Genomic DNA, 8,782 nt, shown 5'->3' on the forward strand with positions numbered 1-8,782 from the left:
TAGTCTTCGTCCTGTTCTTCTTCTTCTTCTTCTTCTTCTTCTTCTTCTTCTTCTTCTCCTCCTCAACTTCACTACGAATGGCATATCGATTGGCGATTCATGCGATCGACGCCCGATAATAAATATCCGAGAGAGCGAGAGTGGTAACGTTTCGGTTCGTGCCAGCCAACCAACCAACCAACCAACCAACCAACCAACCAACCAACCAACCAACCCACCAACCAGCCAGCCAGAAGAACCCGAACCCGGACCTTACTCTTTCTCTTCTTCGTATTAATAGACGTATATTCGAGTCTTGAATAAGAATGCTATGGCCGTCGAATAACTCGCTGTTCTTCGGATACACGCGCCCGCTGTGACCAGCTACATCCTTTTGTTTCCGATTATGTCCGATGGACATTTCGTTTCGATCGATTTAGGTATTACTAAAGACTTAAAGAATTTCCATGGGAGAGAGAGAGAGAGAGAGAGAGAGAGAGAGAGGGAGAAAGAGATAATACGTTTCGTTAAAATTTCTAACACGAAGATCTATCGGACTGTCGTAGAGAAAGCAAAGAGAACATTTTTTTTTTTATGTATTAAGAAAATCAATTCTACGAGAAAGTTGAAGGTATCTAATCATCTTGTTTCTTGTTCCATTATAAATCTGATAAGTAACACAGATAACTATGTACAAGCGCAATCGTATTACGCGAAATTTCACGATGTGCCCAGAACAGATCGGTGTCGCGCCGCTTAGTCGTTCGTTGGCCTCGTGGACGCTCGTTATATGCCGTGGCGCTGTCTCGTAAATAACTGCCTTATATTCTCGTTGCCCTCTCTCTATATACATACATACATACATACATACATACATATATACATACATATATATGTATCCTTCTCTTTCTCTCTTTTCGCATCCCTACAGTCGGTCGTCTCTTTCTTACGGTCATTCGGTCGTTTTAGAGGAACTTCGCGAAAGGTTACAGAAACCGTGACGATTCTTAGTGAAATTTAACAAAAGGTGGGATAAGGTGAGATAAATGAAAATGTTATGTGCACGTACACATATATGTACATACATACATACTTCTCTCTCTCTCTCTCTCTTTCTCTCTTTCTTATATATATATATATATATATATATATATATATATATATATATATATATATATATATATATACGTGCGGTACGAGGAAGCAAGAAAAAGAAGGAAGAAAGGAAGGAAGGAAGATCCAACCAAATGAATTTCCTTCGAAACTGGATGAGAATAGATTCCAGGCTAATCGCGCGAAAACATCTTAATCTTTATTTAAGTAGAAGTTAGGAGGACAGACTCCTAAAAGAGCGGATCCTTGATGTACGCTTCTAGATTACGAAGGACGAGAAGAGGACGACGGCTTTTTCGAGGAGGGTATCCCACTTTGTTAACCATGAGGAACACGAAAGGAGAACGCTTTGGTATGCGGAGCATCGCTGTCTTCACACCGACTTGAACCAAATTTATGTGGCACCGGGAGCCGAGGGTGTGCATTTGAATCCGGGATGAGAGAAGTTCTGTTCTTCCTCCCACCCCACCCCACCCCATCCCTCTCCACTTCACTCCATCCCACTTCACCCCGCACTTCACCCCGATCTTTTTGTTTTGTTTCTTTTTTCTCATCTTTTTTTTGCTTTACGAATCGTATGTTCGCTGGACGAATGGAACTGAGTGCCCGTATGTTTTTTGCGATAAAACTTGACCGATGATTATTCCACATTCTATCGGTCTGTCGATGTTAACCTTGATGATCGACTTTTCCACATTGCAAGTATCGTTTTCAATTGCGAACGATCATTGATTTTAAAGATGTCAAGGACGAACAGTTTTTCTTCCAAACGATCTTGATTTTGTTCTAGGTATTTGTTACCTATTGGAATCGAGTAAGAGGAACGACGAGTAAGAGGAAAAAGAGATTAGATCGAATTGAAAATGATTCGAGAGAGGGACGCAGTATCGTTGAGATAGTACGCAGTATTTACGAGTGGTTTCAATGCTGACAAGGGCGCACGGGGGTGGGGTGAGGGAGGGAGTGGAGAACTCGTGAACGAGCGCTGTCATCGAGGACTGGGAAAGGATAGGCTTGGTAGTGGAAGAGCTGAAGCATGCGTTAAAAATGCGTCCTACGTCTGTCTGTCTGTCTGTCCGTCCAACCGTCCATCCGTCCGTCCGTCTGTCTGTAGATTGTATACACATAAAAAATGAAAAAAAATAAAAAAAAAAGAAAAAGAAGAAGAAGGAGGAGGAGGAGGAGGAAAAGGAAAAAAAATAAGAAAAAAAGGATAAGAAAAATAAGAAAAAAGAAAAGAAGAAAACGAAGAAAAAGAAGAAGAAGAAGAAGAAGAAGAAGTCGCTGTCTCGATCTTTCAGCAGATTCGGAAAAGAGAGAAGCACGCACTGCTTTTTGTTTTGGAGGGAGGATGCTGGCTCAAGGAATCTCTCTGTTTCTTCTTTCGACCTTCCAACGAACGTTTAAATCGATCTTCCCTCCGGGAGAGCGAGGGAGGAAAAAGACTCACTGGAAAGAAAGAAAGAAAGAAAGAAAGAAAGAAAAAAAGAAAGAAAAAAAGAAAGAACGAGAGAGAGAGAGAGAGAGAGAGTCTCTGGAGAGACGGTGTCGCGGAGGAAGGACTCGAATCTCGTTACCGCGCCCAGCAGGATTCCGATTACCATTTCTCGGACAAATCGTCGCCTTGGAGCCACGCCGACATTGCGGACTCTGTCCTTTAAAAGCCGCTGGGATAGACGGTAGACGAACTTGACTAAAGGAGTAAAGTACTTTAACATCGATCGTTTCTCGCCAATAGTGTAGGTAAGTGTATATGATGCTACCTCCTGTAAGAGGGCTGTATGATAAATTTATATCATTTTATTATATGCCCAAGTACTTCTTTATACTGATAGCCAAGAAGAAACGACGTGTTTAAGATATAAATAAACGATTGAACTTTGTATAATACACAATGTCTGAACTACGAACTAAAAGATTTGTCTACTCAAATCTCTATCTCTTTCTTTCTCGATGTCTCTCTCTTTTTCTTTTTTTACTTTCATTCCCCAACCTCCTCCACCTACCCCATCAATAATCCGTTCTCACTTTCCGTTAGTTTTCTTTCCTCCCTTTCCTACTCCCCCGCTTTTAGATTCTGTTTCGTTGATGTCCCATAAAACTACTCGCGATCATGTTCGGCGACAGACTCCCAGCAACTGCGATAACTCAGCGGACCGTCGCGTTTCTCAATTAGGTAACGCGCGGCACGACCGAACGGATGGCCGTTCGGGTAACGTAATTTCGAATAAATCAGGCCCCTCTTTTGGTTTCTCTCACCGGCAGGAGGGCCTTGCTGCTTCTCCTTCTCTCTCTCTCTCTTTCTCTCTCTCTATCTCTATCTCTCTTTTCGTGCAACCTTGAGAAGATTCCTCGTGATATCCAATGTCGGTTGTCTTCACAAATTTCAAGACAGTTTGGTGATTTCAGCGAAAGTGCGGACGATGCTCGCATTGTCGCGTCGTTAAAAAGTTCTCCCGCTAAGAAGGCATCCTCTTCGTTTCGGAGTTTCGGAGCGAAGAATGACGGGACTGGTCTGAGATACGAGGACATTATAAGAGCGCACAGCAGCGTCAGCGATCCATAATTTACCACTCCTGATGCTCTCTCTCTCTCTCTCTCTCTCTCTCTCTCTCTGTCGCACACATACAAACACACACGGCCGTTTGCCTCTAATTTATGTGTTTTTAAAGACGCGGCCTCGCAGCTCCTACGGGATTCAATTTTCGACGGGGATATATTCCTTCGGCCTTCCTCCTTCCGATGCGGTAATAATCCACTGGACTCTTTTGTGACGCCGTTGGAGACTCGACGGCTTCTAAGTTACATCACAAAGTCGTAGAAAACGAATAATAAATTTTTTTCGATGAAACTCGAACGCTCACTCGAAATATATTAACCGTAAGGAAATATTAAATGTCACTTCTGTAAAAGACGAAGAAGAGCTGCTACCTTTTTCCTTTACCTTCCTCACGAAGTATACAACCGCGTAAGTAAGTTAATGGATATGTAGGTATATAAAACGTACAAATAAAGAAAAAAAAAAAAAAAAAAAAATAAATAAATGAAATGAAAAGAACAAGGAAAAAAATGATATAGACAAATAAGACGTGGGACGAAGAACGGGCTCGTGAAAATATAGAAATAATATCTAAGATCGGTTTTCGAAACGTCTGTTTTAGGTGTCGAGAAAAAATGAATCTTTCAATTCGACAAACGTATACATCTTCTCGTTGATGATCGATGCAAAACGACGGATGATATCATGCGCGTACGCGCGTGAACGGTATACATAATACAAGTCGAATAAATTCCATAGAGTTCTGCTTATCTTCCGGTTTCTTCGTCGGAAGACGAACAGACAAACCCAAGTATAATAAAACAATTACTCGAGCTTGGTTCGTCCGATCGGTACTTAAATCTTGTGTCTTAAATCTGAATAAATTATTACTACTCGATTTGCATGGTAAGGGATACCGCTTGTGTCATTTCTCGCACGAAGGAACACCTGGTGCATATGCACCCGTGCATATTCTTTGCATACCCATCGGAGAAGAATGCACCAAAGGAATTCGTCGCCAACGTAGTACACGCCCCGGCCATCTTTACGAAGTGTATTGTCATCGTCGTCATCGTCGTCGACGTAGATACCTACTTACTCTTCTTTGCGAAACATCGCATAAATTCACGCGAAATGAAGCAGTTAAATCGATTGAAAAGTCAATCGACGGCTGATAAGTGAATGATCTAAAAGGAAAAATAAGAGATATAAAAAGGATATGTTACTTGTAGGAAAAATGTGATAATAAAGAAAAAGATTAAAAAAATTAAGTTATAACGATTATAAGTATATATATATATGTACTAAAAAAAAATAATAACAATATATATATATCTGCATACATATACACTTATTTTATACATACATACATACATACATACATACATACACAAATATCATATATGAGAGCGATCAAAATGGGAACCGAGTTTCGTTTCAAGATAATCTGACTTTGTAATCACTAAATTATAAGTCGAAGAGAGCGCGAGGTAGTCTCTTTCAGGGTCGGGCGTCAGTTCTCCTCGATAGTCTTCGCCTACCGTAGAAGGTGTGGGCTAGATCGCTATAAATACCGTATCGCCCCCAAAAAGTATCTCTCTGTCTCTCTCTCTCTTTCTTTATATATCCCCGACACCAATTATCTCCGCTGATACCCTTTCTCGCGGGTCTCCATGGAGAAAAGAAGAGAGACAAAGAGAAACAAAGAGAGAAAGAGAAAGAAAGAGAGAAAGAGAGAGAGGCCGGTACCTATTAAAAGTTCGTTTTCCTGGATAAGCTATGAGGGAGGATATACCGGATGCCCCTTAATTAAGGAGACCCGCTTTACAGGAATTTCCTTCGTAGAGCGCGGGTTAACTTAAGCGGAATTTAATAACGTAACAATTATATGGTAGGCAGTATAGATATTTCGAAAGAACATCGAGAAACACACATCGGCACTTGGTTTCTCCGATGATTTCGATATAGTCTCTATCCGTATCCACCATTCATACTTTTCTTGACTTTTTCTCTTATTTCTCCCTATATCAAATATATACATAATATCGTAGTATTCAACACGATTTTGTAATTATCGCTCGACAAAAATAATTGAGAGCAAAGCGAAATAGTCGTTAATCTCTTTTTTTTTTTTTTGCGTTTTTAATATCTCTCTTTCGTTCTCTATTTTCTCATAGAAAAGAAAAAAAGAAAACAAAGAGTAGAAGAAGAGGAAGAGAAAAAGGAAAAGGAAGAAAAAGAATGCTCGACTTTGAGACAACGTTGCAAAATAGTTCGGGACCATAGAAATCCCCCCCGTAATTGGGCGTTGATCGGTCCCTCCTAGTCCGTCAGTCGTAAACACGTGGGAGCCGACGGTCTCGAACGTGACCCTCCTCCCCCTCCTCGTTCTCCTCGTCCTCGTGCTCCTCTTCCTCTTCCTCCTCCACCTCCTCCTCCTCCTCCTCTTCCTTTTTCTTCTCTTCCTCCGCCTCCTCCTTTCTCTCTTCCTTCTTCTTCTTCTTCTTCTTCTTCTTTTTCATCGTTCTCTTGACCGTTTTCGTTCAGCACTGAGAGAATTCGGTCGAACTTCCAGTAAAGCATTTACAACGCGATACAATATAATATCCAACAACCGGAGCCCCGAAAACCATCGGTTGTAGCCAATTAACAACGGGAACGTTCAATTACCCTCGCGTAGCTCAGGGTTATAGCTACCTCCGACTATCTCAGGACCGTAGAGGATCGATCCCTTTCTGTAGTTTGGTCCACTTCTCTTGGATTGGTTCTGTTCTTAGTCGACTAAACACGCTCGTAAAGACAGAGAAAATCACATAAAATGTCGAGAGTAAGAAAGAGAGAGAGAGAGACAGAGAGAGACAGAGAGAAAGAAGAAAATAGAAAAAGAAAGAGAGAGAGAGAGAGAGAGACGAAACTGACTTCTGGAAAAAAGAAAAACGATCTTGTACGTGTATCTGTATCTCTCTCTCTCTCTTTCTATCTATATGTGTCTGTGTCTGTGTATACGTGATTCCATTTTTCCATAGATCTTTAAAAGATTTTTTTTTTCCTTTTCGAAAGACGACATTCGGCCTCGAGCGAGGGGAGTTCCAGCAGACAATACGATGGACGCGTTGGGGCGTACCTGGTTTTTAGAGACGTTGCTCCCGTCGGGTCGTAAAGACAGGGCGCCGGGTTACGATCATCCGACTGTAGCTCGTTCTTCCAGAGCAATACACGCTTCAAAGCCGCGGAAGCTATTCGAGAATTCCTGGTGAGAAGTTTTGCTCTTTCGTTCCCTCTCCCTTTTATTTCTTTCTTTCTTTCTTTCCTTCTTTCTTTCTTTCCTTCTTTCTTTCTTTCTTTCTTCCTTTCTTTCTTTCTTTTTTCCTTTTTTTCCACTTTTCTTCATCTTCTTTTTCATCCTTTCGTTGTATGGCGTATCGAACTCACCGAATCGGTTCAAACGTCAGGAGCCATTCCAAGAACCGATGCTGTCTTTGAAACTACAAAGAAAAATAATTGTGTTCTTTTCTGGAGGTGTTAGTTTCTCTTTCTCTTTCTTTTTCTCTTTTTCTCGCGAGGGTGTTTTTATAAAAAAAAAGAAAAAAAAAAAAAAATTAAATTCCAGCAGATGGATGTTTTTTATCGTTTTTATATAATAATTCAATGGACTAGATATATATTATATATTTATATGTAAGGAGAGAAAGAGAGAGAGAGACAAGTTTCAGACTTGTCTATCCTCGTTACCAGAGATTTGCATAATATCTACCGCTCATATATATATATATATATATATATATATGTATGTATGTATGTATATATATATATACACACACGCATAACGCGATTTAAAACGGCACGCTTATCGATTTCCCTTCATAGCGGATTTATCTACCGACAAGCGTTTAGCAGCAGCAGCACCTTACATACGTATAATAAATAAATACATAGATAGGTACATAAGTAAGGTAAGGAATCACATACGCGAGTACGAGAATGTGAAGATCTTAAAAACGGTCACGGATACTACCGATTAAGATGAACACGGTGGAATGGCAAGACGAGCCATTCGTTTCGCATAATAAACATGTGTTAACGTTTCCAGTAAAGATATTAAGTAATTAACCAGATCCTTCAAGACTTCTGAATGGGATCGAACCCGATGTATCATCTACTTATTTAAACCAGTATAAATCGATCGGGACATCGGGTTTAGGATGATCGTTTTCGAGATATACATACATCGTAATCCGATTTATTATATACATATATACATATTTTTTTCTTTTTGTTGTTGTTGTTGTTTTTTTTTTTTTTTTTTTTTAATTATTTTACATTATCTTAGATGTATCAAAAAACGATTTAGAGTATGCGCGTAATCGTTAACGATGACGCATAATATATCTAACACACATAAATCGTACGTAAATACTCGTGCCGATTTCGATCATTAAACATCGTTCGATAAACGGCGAATCGAATTCCGCTTTTCGTCCGTCGTTCTCCGTTTAAATTGCCTTCAATTTAGCAATTAACAAGGGAAGAAGGAAGGCTAATAGGAGGGTAGCTAGACACATCGTTCCACTTGAGCGACAGCTCTGACCTCTCCCACAAGTCCTTCGCGCCTTTTAACTGTTCTTGCGTCCTGACGCAAACCGAAGATTCGGGTTCATCCACATGACCCTCTCGAGGGTTCTTTCGATTCCTCTAATCAATCAAGGGATTCCATGAAATCAAATATATAAACTGTAAAACGTTCGTGATCACGATCTTCATCGCGTTCCAATTCCATGAAACGAACGAAAATGTTATAGGGTAGCACGATCTATCTATAACCAAACCTTCTACCATAACCTGCTTCAAATCAATTCTTATATATAGTGGTTGTAAACGCTGAGTAGGATACTCGATCGTTCCGCTTTACACGGAAGAACAACCTTGAAAGATCTTTCCAAGGACCACCAGGAAAAGGCAACGGCAGAAGCCGCAAATTGTACTTTAACGGTGACACAAAGTGACGCGCAGTCTCTTTCCTTTTTTCTTCTCTTTTCTTCGTTTTTCTTCTTCTTCTTTATTTTTTTTCAACGACAAAAGCGACAAAAGCGTGGTGCTCCGGGATGATCCTTCTTCTTGAGAGAGAGAGAGAGAGAGAGAGAGAGAGAGAGA

Source organism: Vespula pensylvanica, chromosome 5 (genome assembly GCF_014466175.1).
Source record: "Vespula pensylvanica isolate Volc-1 chromosome 5, ASM1446617v1, whole genome shotgun sequence".
Lineage (NCBI taxonomy): Eukaryota > Metazoa > Arthropoda > Insecta > Hymenoptera > Vespidae > Vespula > Vespula pensylvanica.